General features: G+C 33.2%; 1 protein-coding gene across 3 annotated transcripts in view; it reads left to right on the top strand.

The window, feature by feature from the left end:
• Positions 1–14569, top strand: part of TFEC (transcription factor EC) — a 160870-nt gene that overhangs the window by 130886 nt on the left and 15415 nt on the right. The window lies entirely within an intron of this gene.

The following is a 14569-nucleotide window of genomic DNA, read 5'->3' as shown; positions in this document are numbered from 1 at the left end:
ATAGTATTTATAAGTTACCATTCCCTGTTTTGTATTTTATCTTTCCTACTTTTGTTATGAACCAGCTCACTAAGGACACGGGCCCTCCCACACATTATTTTTATTTACTTGTAATAGGACAATAATAATAACAGTAATAACACAGTGGGATTTCTCTGTTCAATGTTTGCCATTCAAATCTCATAGCTCTGCTTTAGCAAAGAAAATAAATTTAGGATAAATCAATGGTGTATGTCTTGAAACCATACCAAAAAAGGGCTTACTTTATCTAAATGAATAAACATCCAAAGAAAAGACAATAATCTTTTAAACACCAGTTTTTCAAGTGTGTAAACATTGTACTGTACATGCTACCTTATAGTCTTGTTTATACCTGAAGTTTATCTTCCTTTTATGTCTATAGTTATTCTAAGCCTCATGCTCACTTTTTTTTCCCATTTTTATTTTAGACCCAGTGGGTACACTAATGCTCACTTTTACATTTTAGTTTCACAATGCATGTTTTCACACACATCAAAATAAAGGATTCAGGCAACGCAAAATTTCCCTCAGTTTCCCTTGAAACTCACACTAAATATGTGATAGCACACACACACGTTAAGGATTAGGTGTTCTAAAAATTTTTTTGTGTGTTACTTATAAAAGGCAACCTGGAGATATAATATTAGTACACATAAGATTTTTGTTTCTTTTTTGTATTTATAATGAGATTATATGGGGTATTATATATATATGTGTATATACGAATTTCCAGAAAATTCTCAAACATTGACATAAATACATAAATAATTCATCTTCAGGAATTTGGTAAGTATATACTATAATGCTTTCTTTCTGAATGAGTAAAATCATGTTAAAACAATTGATATAAATTAAATTGGGAAATTTATGGCAAATTTATTTGTCTCATAGTATCTGGGTGAAGAGAAAAATAAGCCAACACTCAGGAGGAAGAGTGTGGGAGAGGGCTTACCCTAAGTTAAGCCTTAGAGAGTAGGTTGGATTTTGATACTTTTTGAAGAGGTGCAGATATTTGAGATGCAGAAAATAGCAATGGGAAAGAATAAACTAAGAAAGACATAATCCAATGCCTTTCAAACTTCTTGAGTATTAAAAACACTTAAGATTAAAAGTTTTAAAGGCGAGGACTCTTATACAATAGGATAGGTAACAGAGAATCCAACCTTTGTGTCAGACAGACCAGGGTTCAAATCCAAGCTCCTTATTTATTTTTAAATCTAGATTTTTTTTAGATAATTACTTCATTTTTAAGAGCTTTAATTATTTTATATTTAAAATGATAATTATAATACTTTATAGAGTTGAAATAAAGATTACTTGAGATATTGTTATTTCAATTATGATGAAACATGCTTAATACCTGATGTATAATATATACTTGACTACTTATGCATAGTATAAATGTTATAAAAATGTTGCTTGAATTTTACTCTTCTTTTAAAAAGTTCCCACATATAGATACGCAAATTCCTTAAAGTAACAATCTTCCCCTTTACACCCTCCCTCCTGATAGAATCTGCAATCTCTTGTTGGGAGCCATGACCCTGGTATGTGCATATGAGGCGATGAGAAATCTTTCATAAATTGGCAGTAATGGGAAATAATGTTTAATATAGAAAGTGGGACCAAATAATGAGATTTTGAAAGCCAGGCACAAGAGTTTGGGCTTAATGCATAAGTTTAAGAGGAAAGAGTTTAGATTTAGATTCTTGAGCTAGGAAAGATCAGAAAGAAGTTGTATTTTTAAACTGCAAATTGGCCAGAGAGGGGCAGTTAGAGATAACTGAGAGGGAGGAAGGAATACTACTGGGAGGGCATGACTTAGACTCAGGACTCTGAGGATCTTGAAGTATGAGAATAGAGAAGAAAATTTAAAATGAGATATGATTTAAAAGAAAAAAACTGGGTAACAGATCGGATATAGGGTATGAAGATGGAAGGGGGCCGCAAAAGTAGAAAAAGCATATGTGGAATTGTGGTAAGATTATTTAGGCTGTCTTTTACTATATTTGTCCTGAGAACAATAAATGGATACATAAACACTTACAGAGACTATTTTGATATTTCTACAATAATTTTGGATCCTGATTTTATTTTCTCATAGGAAAGCACTGATTTTAAAGTTAGGCAAATTTATATTTTTCTAGAGTTATGAAAGGTTACTCTCTTCTCAAAAACATATTTCTGCTGCACTAAATTTCAATGGAAGTTCCACTGTCTTTTCTTCTAGGTTTGAAATTGCAATCTGGAAACATTAGCAACTTTTTTAAAAAGCATGATTTGATAAAATATAAAACAAATGCATATTATTGCTTATCCTAACATTAAGAAAGTGTCTAAAAGACACCTTGACCCTTAAGAATTTCAACCAGAGGATGAGGAGACATAGGGTAAACTGTTTCACAGTTTTGTATGGAAGCAGATATAGAGAAACACTTGTTATATTACATAATGGGTCAGTGTTTTCATACAATAGTAGAGGGAGGAGATTAAGAGTAACAAATTTGGCCAGGTGTGGTGGCTCCTGCCTATGATCTTAGTATTTGGGGAGGCTGAAGTGGGAGGATTGCTTGAGCCCAGGGGTTCCAGGCCACCTGGACATCATAGGAAGACCATGTTTCTAAATAAAAAATCAAACAATTAACCAGGCATGGTGATCCACACTATAGTCCTAGTTAATCGAGAGGATTAACTTATCCAGGACATTGAGGATGTGGTGAGCCAAAATTATGCCACTGCACTCCAGCCTGGGCAACAGAGTGAGACACTGACTCAAAAAAAAGAAAAAGGTGATAAATTTGAACAGAATCAGAATATCTAAACCTAAAGAGGAAGGAGGACTTCCCTTTAGAAATGATTGTGCACAGCCCACGTTTTGTTCAATGAGTAGCAGCTGCAAGCATTCCGTCTAAGAAAAGGAACATGAAAAGGATGCCCACTCTCATTCCTCCTACTCAAAATAGTGCTGGAAGTCCTAGCCAGTGCAATCAGGCAAGAAAGAAAATCAGGGGTTTCCAAATAGGAGAAGAGGAAGTTCATCCATCCTTCTTGTGGATGATATGATTTTATACCTTGGAAACCCTAAGGAGTATGTCAAAACCCTCCTTGCACTGATAAACAACTTTGGTAAAGTCTCAGGCTACAAAATCAACATGCGAAAGACACCAGCAACAAGCAGGCAGAGAATCAAATAAAAACACAATCCCATTCACAATAGGCATACACACAAAGAAAAGAAAGAAATACCTTGGCATCCACCTAACCAGAGAAGTGAAAGGCCTTTACAATGAGAACTACAAAATACTGCTCAAAGAAATATAGGATGACACAAACAAATGGAAAAACATTCCATGCTCATGGATTGGAAGAATCAATATTGTCAAGATGTACAACTTACCCAAGGCAATCTATAGATGCAAGGCAATATCCACCAAATTACCAACATCATTCTTCTCAGACCTGGAAATGACAATACAGAAACTCGTATGAAAACAAAAAAGAGCATGAATAATTAAAAAAATCCTCAACAGAAGGAATAAAGCAGAAGAATCACAATTCCAGACTTTAAGCTTTATTCAACTTTGTTAACAGTAACAAAAAACAAAAAACTTGGTATTGGTACAGGAATAGGCACATAGACCATTGGAACAAGACAGAGATTCTGGAAGCAAAAACAAGGTCTCTCCGCCAACTCATCTTTGACAAAGTTACCAATAACAACCCCTGGGAAAACCATATTTAGCAAATGGTGCTGGGCATGTAAAAGATAAGACTGATCCCCTACCTATCATCATATACAAAAATGAACCTAAAATAGATCAAAGACCTAAACATAAAATCTTAAACTATAAGAATCCTGGAAGAAAATGTAAGAAATACTCTAATGCACATTGGAGTAGGCACACATTCTTGACCAAGTCCTCAAAGGCAATGCCATGAAGTCCAAGATAGACAAGTGGTACCTCATCAAATTGAAAAGCTTTTACACAGCAACAGAAACCATCAACAGGGTAAGGAGACAACCCATAGAATGGGGAAAAAAAATTTCAAATTATGCATCTGACAAAGACCTGACATACAGGATCTACAAGGAATTCAAACGAAGTGAAAGTAAAAAAAAAAAAAAACAACTCGTTAAAAAGAACAAAGGACATGAATAGAACTTCTCAAAAGATTACATACTAGCAGCCAACAGATACCATGAAAAAATACTCAGCCTCACTAATCATCAGAGAAATGCAAATCAAAGCTACAATGAGATAACAACTAATTCCAATAAGGATGGCTATCATTTAATAAGTTAAAAAACATCAGATGCTGGCATGGGTGCAGTGAAAAGGGAATGCTTCTAAACTGTTGGTGGGAATGCAAACCAGTGCAAACCTCTGTGGATAACAGTGTGGTGATTCCCAAAATGACTAAAGATTGCTATTGTGACTAGTGTGACTATAAACATGAGTATATATGTGTCTTTTTTGTAGAATAATCTGTTCCTCAGAGTATATTCCCAGGAGAGGGATTGCTGGATTATATGGAAGGTCAATTTTTAGTTCTTTTAGGAATCACCACACTGCTTCCCGTAGAGGTTGAACTGGTTTGCACTACCACCAACAGTGTAGAAGTGAACTTCCATATGATCCAGCAATCCCCCTCCTGGGAATATACCCAGAGGAACATAAATCATTCTACAAAAGGGACACCTGTACGTGCATATTTATTGCTACATTATTCACAACAGCAAAAACATGGAACTACCCATACTGTCCATCTAATGGGGACTGGATAAAGAAAACAAAACAAAACAAAAAGTGGTACATTTACACAATGGAGTATTACACAGCCATAAAGAACAAAGTCAAGGACTTCACAGCAAATTGAATGGAGTTGGAGACCATCATGCTAAGTGAACTATCACAGAAACAAAAAACGGAATAGCACATGTTCTCACTCATAAGTGGACCTTGAACATTAGTCACATTAGCACAAGGGAGGGATAAGCAGTCACTGGGCACTGCTAGAGTGGGAAGGAGGGAAGTAGAAGGATGAGGGGCAGGTGACAGCACAAATGATACTTGGGTCATTACTAGAGGGAGTGAGGGCCTGTTAGAAGCCCAAACTTCACCTGCATGCAGTCTACTTCTGTAGTTAATTCTCACTTGTACTCTACATTCCTATAATAAAATAAAATTTAAAAACAGAAAACTATTGTGTTAAGAGTTTTGTAAGAAAGAAATATTATGTTAAGCTATTTATTTGTCTTATCCAAAAGAGTGCATGAAACATAAACAGTCTGGGTAGAATACTTTCATATAAATATCGATTAAACTTCAGTTAAATTTATTCTAAAATATATAGAAAACTCCAGTTTGCCTTTTTTCTTTTTATTTTGCACCCCTGTGAAGTTGTTATTGTCATTTCTACATTGGTTACACTTGGTGGCATTGGCCTTTACAGTTCTTTCTCCTTTGCTCTTCCACCATGCATTGGGCTAGGTAAATGTGAGGAACATGTTTGTATTTTAGTTGTCTTTAACTTTGTATGTATAAAGGATATCATGCTGTCTGTAACATTTTGTAACTCACATCTTTTCTCCTAATACTATATTCTGCAAGAAGAAGCAGACTTGAGACTATAAACATATAACTTTTATTCTCTTGCCTAAGCTAGAATTTCAAATACAAAACTGAATGTCAAAGGAAATAATCTCAAAGAGAGTAATTCCTCTTTCAATCTTCTGCATGTGGTCAGTCAGTTTCCCAGCACCATTTACTGAATAGGTTCTCCTCTCCCCAGTGCTTGTTGTTGGATGTTTTGTCAAAGATGAGTTGGTTGAAGAATTGAGGCTTTGCTTCCAGAATCTCTATCTTGTTCCATTGGTCTATATGCCTGTTCTTGTACCAGTACTAGGCTACTTTGATTACTGTAGCCTTATAGTAAAGTTTGAAGTCTGGAAGTGTGATGCCTCCTGCTTTGTTTCTTTTGCTAAGGATTGTTTTAACTATTTATGGTCACTTATGTTTCCATATGAATCTCTGTATTGTCACTTCTAGGTCTGAGAAGAATGATATTGGTAGCTTAATGGGTATTGGGTTGAATCTGTAGATTGCCTTTGGTAGGATGGAAATCTTAACAATGTTGATTATTCCTGTCCATGAGCATGGAATATTCTTCTATTTGTTTGTGTCTTCTTGGATTTCTTTAAGCAGTGTTTTGTAATTTTCATTGTAAAGGTCTTTCACTTCTCTGGTTAGGAAGATGCTGAGGTATTTCATTTTTATGGTGGCTACTGTGAATGGGATTATGCCTTTTATTTGGTTCTCTGCCTGCTTGTTGTTGGTGTAGAAGAATGCTACTGTCTTTTGCATGTTGATTTTGTACCCTGAGACTTTGGCAAAGTCCTTTATCAATGCAAGCAGGTTTTTGACTGATTCTTTTGGATTTTCAAGGTATTTGACCATATCATCAGCAAAGAGGGATAACTTGACTTCCTCTTTTCCTATTTGGATACCCCTGATTTCCTTCTCTTGTTTAATTGCCTGAGCTAGGACTTCCAACACAATATTGAACAAGAGGGGTGAGAGTGGACAACCTTGTCTTGTTCCAGTTTTCAGGGGAAATTATTCTAGTTTCTTACTATTTAGCAATATGCTAGCTGTGGGTTTGTCATAGATGGCACTTACTATTGTGAGGTATGTTCCTTCTATACCTATATGTTTGAGGGTTTTTATCAAGAAGGGATGCTGAATTTTATCAAAAGCTTTTTCTGCATCTAATGAGATAATCATGTGAACCCCTACCTATCACCATACACAAAAATTAACTCTAAATGGATCAAATACCTGAATGTAAAACCACAAACTATAAGAAGCTTAGAAAGCATAGGAGACTCCCTTATGAAAATTGGAACTGGGAACCAATTCCTATTCAGGACCCTAAAGGCCAATACCTTAATAAATAAGATAGACAAGTGGACCTCATCAAATTAACGAGCTTCTGCAAAGCAAAAGAAACCATCAAGAGAGCAGAGAGACAGCCCATAGAATGGAAACATATATTTGCCAACTGTTTATTAGACAAAGGTCTAACATCTATGATCTACAAGGAACCCAAATGTGCCAAAAAGAAAAAAAGCAAGCAGCCCCTTTAACAAGTGGGCAAAAGATATGAATAGACACTTCTCAAAAGAAGATATACGGGCAGCCAACAGACACATGAAAAAGTGCTCAGCCTCACTCATCATCAGAGAAATGCAAATCAAAACCACACTGAGATACCACCTAGTCTGCGTAAGAACGGCCAGCATTAACAAAATGAAAAACAACAGATGCTGGTGAGGATGTGGAGAAAAAGGAACACTTACTTCTACACTCCTGGTAGGAGTGCAGACTAGTGCAACCTCTTTGGAAGACAGTGTGGCAGTTTCTGAAAGAACTAGATATTGACCTTCCATATGACCCAGCAATTCCCCTATTGGGAATATACACGGAGAAACCCAAATTATTCTACAAAAAAGATACCTGCATACGTATGTTTGTTGCAGCTCTATTCATAATAGCAAAAACATGGAACCAACCATGTTGCCCATCGAAGCTGGATTGGATAAACAAAACGTTCTACATATACACAATGGAATATTATGCGGTCATAAAGAAGGACAAATATATGGACTTTGCAGCAACTTGGATGGATTTGGAGTCGATCATACTCCGATCATACTCAGTCGATCACAAAGAACTGAGTTCCATATGTTCTCACTCATAAGGTCACCTTGAACAATTATAATGCTATAAGAAAGTGATTGACAGTAGTGGAAAACTGTCAGGGGAGGGGGGATGAGACTAGTAACTGAGGGAAACTGCTAGGGGAGGGAGGGACACACCTCATCAACAAGGGTACCTGCATGATCAGTGTTTATATACCTAACCCTGAATTGTACCCCACATATTAATAAATTAAAAAAAATAAAGTCAAATTTAAACAAAAATAAAAATTAAAAATTAAAATTAGAAAAATAAACAAAACAAAACAAAAAATAAAGAGTAGTTCCAATATTTTCTCATTTAGGATTATATTTGCTCTTAAGTTTAGAATATATTATTCATCATATTACCAAAGATTCCTTCTATTCTTAAAATACTAAGAGTTTTATCATAAATGAGTTTAACTTTTATCAAATATTTTTCCTGAATTTATTAAGATGATCATAGGTTTATTTTTCTCTTTTAAAATTATAAAATACCTTTATAAGAGACCCAAGTTGATCATGGCAAGTTATCTTGTTTACATTCACTTGCCAATTTAAATTGCCAATAATATCTTGCTTAAAAGTTATAGTCATGAGTGAAATGGGCCTATAATTTTTCTTTCTCAAATTTGTTTTATGTCTTTGGCATCAATAAATTGGGATACCCTTTCTCATTCCTTTCAAGTCATTAAGAAGCATTTTTATGAAAGTGGCAATATCTATTTTTTGAAAACATAAGACATTTTTCCATAAAACTACCCAGTCCAGATATTTTCTTGTACAATATGTCGACATTTTGTTTCAATTTTTTCAGTAATCATAATACTGTTCAAGTTATTAATTATTTCTTCAGAGATCATCATCCTAAGCAAACTGACTCAGAAACAGAAAACCAAACACCACATGTTCTTACTCACGTGTGGGAGCTAAACCGTCGTGGAGATGGAAATAACAGACACCAGTAAGGTGGGAGGAAAAGGGGATCATGTTTCAGAAACTACGCACAGGGCACAATGTTCGCTACCTGGGGAATGGGCCATTCGAGACCCAATCCCCACTACTACACAGTATGTCCATGTAAGAATATGCATGTGTACCCCCTGAATCTAAAATTTTTTTAAAAAATGTTACTTCGATCATGTCTACCAAGCAATATTTATCTTGAAATTTTTGCATTTTGTCTAAGCATTCACAATCATTGGCCAATTATTGTTGATAACATCTTTCATTATCTTTTTATTGGGGAATATATATATATATGTGTGTGTGTGTGTATATATATGTATATATATATATCACAAAATTTACCATTTAAGTGTATGATTCAGTGGCATTAAGTATATCCACAATGTTGTGCCACTATCACCACTATTTCCTGAACTTTTTCATTATCTCAAACAGAAACTCTGTACCCATTAAACAATAGCTCCTCATTTCTCCGGTCTCTGGTAACTTTTATTCTAGTTTTTGTCTCTATGGATTTGACTATTCTAGGTACCTCATATTAGTGAATTATACAATATTTTCCCTTCTGAGTCTGACTTACTTCTCTTAGCATAATATTTCAAGGTTCACCTATGTTGTAGCATGTATCAGAATTTCATTCTTTTTTCTTTATTTCAATACTTTTAGGGGGCACAAAGAGTTTTTGATTTCATGGTTGCATTGTACAGTGGGGAGGAAGTCTAGGCTTTCCTCTATCCCTACCTGTGCACATTGTACTGAGAGATGATTTTTCATCCCTCCACCCCTTCTACTTTCTGAGTCTCCGGTGTCCATTATGCCATTCTCTATGCTTTTGAAGATCCTTAGTTTAGCTCCCGTTGATAAATGAGAACGTGCAGTGTTTGGTTTTCTGTTCCTGGGTGAGTTCACTTAGGATGATGTTCTCCAATTCCAACCAAGTTGCTGCAAAAGACATTATTTCATTCTTTTTGTTGACTGAATAGTTATCCGTAGTGCATATATATCACACTTTCATTATCTCTGATCAGTTGATGGGCCTCTAGGTTGATTCCTCATCTTTTCAATTGTGAATTGTGCTGTGTGAACATGTGGGTGTGTGTGTCTTTGAAAAAAAAATATAGCAATCTGTTCTTTTCAGTGGATATCTGGTAGTGGGATTGCTGGATCAAATGGTAGATCTACTTTCAGCTTTTTTTAGAAATCTCCATATCGATTCCCATAGAGGCTGTACTAATTTACACACCCACAAATGGTGTATAAGCATTCCCTTTTTTCTGCATCTGTGCCAGCTTCTATTGTTTTTTTTATTTTAAATAATGGCCATTCTGACTGATGTAAGATAGGATCCCATTGTTGTTTCTATTTCATTCTTCTTTTAAGACTCAGTTGTATTCTATTATATGTATGTACCATATTTTGTTTATTCATTCATCTATTGATGGACAATTGTGTTTCCATGTTTTGGCTATGGTAAATAATACTAATATAAGCATTAGTGTACAATTATCTGTTGAAGTACCTGCTTTCAATTATTTTGGGTATATACCTAGAATTGTAATTGTTGGATTATATGTTAATTCTATGATTGACTTTTGAAGAATCTCCATATTGTTTTCCACAATGACCGCACCGTTTTACATTCCTACCAGCAACGCACACGTGTTGTATTTTTTTCACCAAGAATTGTTACTTCTCCCCCTCCGTTTGTTTAAGCCAACCCAATTAGCGTAAAGTGGTATTACACTGATTTTGATTTGCATTTTCCTAATGACTAGTGATGTTGGGCATCTTTTCTTGTGCTTATTGGCCATTTGTATCTATCTTCCTTGGAGAAATGTCTATTCAAGTTCTTTACTCATTTTAAAAATTGGGTTGGTTAGTTTTTGTTGTTGAGTTTTAATTATTAAAATACCAGGGGTGCCAAAAAAAGTACACAGATTTTAGGAGATGTTACCTATTCATTACTTTTAGTTCACCATAATTAGAAGTGTCTGAACACATCTCTTGCAACTGTAGAAGTGAAATGTGACTTGTATTCATCTTTTGTTATTGGGATATATTGAATAATACAATCTTAATACAGTTTTTCTTTCTTAAGATATGTATTTTTTTTGGCACCCTCTGCGTATTCTGAATGTTAACCTCTTAAGAGAATTATGATTTTCTATAGCTTCTCCCATTGTGTGGACTGTATTTTCACACTTTTGATAGTGTCCTTTGTAGTACATAAGTTTTACATTTTAATGAATTCAATGAACTATTTTTTCTTCTGTTGGCTGTGATTTTGGCTTTACACATGTGTGTGTTTGTGTGTGTGTGTGTGTGTGTGTGTGTGTGTGTGTGTGTGTTGTGTGTGCCAAATCCAATGTCAGGAAGTTTTACTCTGTTTCTTTTAAGAGTTTTATAATTTTTTTCCCCTTTATGTTTAGGTCTTTTTAGTTAATTTCTGTATATGGTGTAAGTTAAAAATCCAACTTCATTCTTTTACATAATACGACAGTTTTTCCAACACCATTTATTGAGAAGAATGCTCTTTGCCCATTGAGTGGTCTTGACACCTTTGTCAAAAATCATTTTACCATATATTAAAGGGTTTATTTCTGATCCTGCTATTATACTTGATAGGTCTCTCTATCTATCTCATGCCAGAATCACATTGTTTAGATTACTGTAGCTTTGTAACAAGTTTTGAAATCCAAAAGTGTAAGTTCAACTTTGTTTTTTCTCAAAATTATTTCGGTCATTCAGGGTCCCTTGAGATGCCACATAACTTTCAGTATGGATTTTTCTATTTATTTAAAAAGCACAGTTGGGATTTGATAGGGATTGTATTAAATCTGTAGATTACTTTGGATAGTATTGCAATCTTGATATTATTTCTTTCCATTTATGAACACAAGATGTCTTTTGATTTCTTTATACTTTCTTTTAGTATTATTTTTAGTTTTTAGTGTACAAGTCTTTCACCTCCTATGTTAAGCTTATTCCTAGGTATTTACTTATTTTTGATGCTACTTTATTGGAATCTATCTCTTAATTTATTTTTTAGATTCCTCATTGCTCATGTATAGGCATGCAACAGATTTTTGTGTGCTAATTTTATGTTCTGTAACTTGGCTGAATTCATTTTTACCTGTTTGGTTGTGTGCGTGTGTGTTTGTGTGTGTGTGAGTATGTGTCCGCAATCTTAGGGTTTTCTAAATATAAACTCATGTGATCTGTAAACAGAGATAATTTCGCTTATTTCTTTCCAATATGACTGATTTTTGTTTCTTTTTTTCTTGCCTCATTTCTCTGGCTAAAATGTCCAATATTATCTTGAATAGGAATTGTGAAAATGGGCATTCTTATCTTTCTTGTGATCTTAGTTTTAAAAAAGTGTCATCTTTTAAATCTCAGGACCTCCTTTCATTCAAAATGTTGTCTATTTAGTCCTCTTTCATTTTGATCAATTTTGCCAGAACTATGTCAATTTTGTTATTTTGTTTTTCAAACAAAACAACTTTTGCTTTGTGAGTCTACCTGATTTATAGCATTACTTTATTACTTATTTCTTTGGATTTCTTTGGTGATTTTTTTCTCATAATATTTTGAAGATGATGATTGTTTCACTTCAAAAACTAATCTTTTTCCTACATTATTATGCTGTCCATTTCCTTTAAAACACTGTTTTGACATATCAGATGTTTCTTATGTGTGTTTTCATTGTCTTTTTTTATTTTAAATTTTCAGTAGGATTTCATCTTTAATTATGAGTTATTTAACGTTTTTTAAAAATTCCAAATATTTTGGCAGTTGAGGGTTTCTTTTTGTTGAGTACATAATCAATTTTTGTGTGTGTTTTATATATACCTGAGGAGACTGTATTCTCTATTTTTGCATGTAAAACTATATACATGTCTATTAGGACAAGCTTTTACTTTTATTGTTTAAATTGTATATAGCATTATGATATTTTTTGGTTGATTTTTCAAAAATGAAAAGAAATATGCTAAAATCTTTCAGTATGATGGTGGATTTATTTGTTTCTCCTTGTGATACTAAACATTTTGTTTCACATAATTCAAAGTTATTTCATGAGAAGGATGCATGTTTATAATTTTTATACCTTTCTGAAAATTGAACTTTTAAATAATGACTCATTATTTCCAATAATTTTTCTAATTTGAAAGCCCATTTTATATAAGTACAGCTACATGCACTTTCCTATATTATTTACTGGGCATATCTGTTTCTATTCTTTAAAAAAAATTTTTATTTTAAAGATGTGGAGTACAATTCAGGATTGGGTATACAAATGGTCATCATACAGGTAAATTTGGGTCTCCCTTGGACCTTACTTCACCTGGTTTGAGATCAGGTATCCTTTTACTAGCTAGGTATGTCTCTTATAAGTTACGTATCTATAGTTACTGTCTTACTTCATCTGTCAACACTTTCTCTGGAAACTTTGACTTGTTTACATTGATTATTATTATTGATATTCATATTTTATCTGCTTCTCCCATCTTGATTTATTATTTGTGTCCCACTTTTAATGTGTTTCTTCTTAATACTTTCTTACCACTTTTATATCCTTTGGCTTCCCTGTGATGCCTATTCAATCACGCTGGTATTATCTAGACTGAATTATGTGATTATATATTTTACCTAATCTTTGATCTTGGTGTTACCTCCTTTTTTGATTTTATGATCACTTTACCAAAATATTTGATTGATTTTATTTAATAGTTTAGAAGCATATCTTTTAAATATCTCTACTTATTTAAGCATCTCATCCAAAATTTTTCAGTGTTAGTCTGCGTAAGTACACTTTCCTAAGCATTGCATGCCTAAGAATATTTTTATCATTGTCTTATAGGTGAAGGACATTTGGGCTGGCTATAAAACTCGGTGTCTTAAGTTCTTTCTTTTAAATTTTTTAAAAATACAAATTCAAGCTTTTTAAATTTAATTTTTCTATTGAAACATTATATTAAATTCTTATTTCTTAGTAAATCATTTTTCTTTCTTCAGGTTTTTAGATTATCTTAATCACTGCATATTATTAAATTTCAGTATATAATATGTCTAAGCATAGATTTTTGCTGTCTTTATTTTTTGCCATTCTACAGACACTTTTATTTTTAAATAAAAATAAAATAATGATAGCCTAAGTTGAAGTAAAATACTATCATTTATTATTTATTATTAATTTTTGAAAATGAATCTCCATTATATTATAAAATATTTTTCCTTCCAATTTTATTTTTCTCTCCTTTTGAGCTCTTATTAACTATAAATTTATTCTAATAATTCTATTCTCAATATTGTTTAGGCTTTCTTTATTTTTAAATTTTTTTAAAATTAAAAATGTGGGGTACAATTCAGGGTTAGGTATACAAACATTGTATGTTTTCTTTCATATTTTAAGTTTTTTGATTCTTTTCCTCATCTCTTTGGGAGATTACTTTAATCTGGTCTTATATTTTACTAATACTTTTTTATTCCTTTTTAAGTGTATTCATAATGTTATTTTTCCATTCTAGAGGATTTGCTTTTCTTCCTTAGGTATTCTATTTCTCATAACCCCATTTCTCTTTGGTCACTTTGGTCAGTAAGTTTACTTGTTATTTTATATTACAAATTATTGAAATACTTTTGATGAAAATTATTTTTCTTAAATTATGGAATAATTTGAACTATAAGTTCATTTTCTTCAGAAAATATTAGTTACTATAGACAAGAATATTAGTTACTATAGACAAGAATAAGTATATATGTGGGAAGGTCAGATCCAGACAATTTCAGTTCCTAAGAAATTAGTAGTGAAGATGTGAATAAAATCTACAGTGAGGA

This window comes from Carlito syrichta, unplaced genomic scaffold (genome assembly GCF_000164805.1).
Source record: "Carlito syrichta isolate Samal-C Ts95f unplaced genomic scaffold, Tarsius_syrichta-2.0.1 Scaffold306787, whole genome shotgun sequence".
Classification (NCBI taxonomy): domain Eukaryota; kingdom Metazoa; phylum Chordata; class Mammalia; order Primates; family Tarsiidae; genus Carlito; species Carlito syrichta.
The sequence above is the reverse complement of the archived record's forward strand: the minus strand, read 5'-3'. Positions and strand labels throughout refer to the sequence as shown.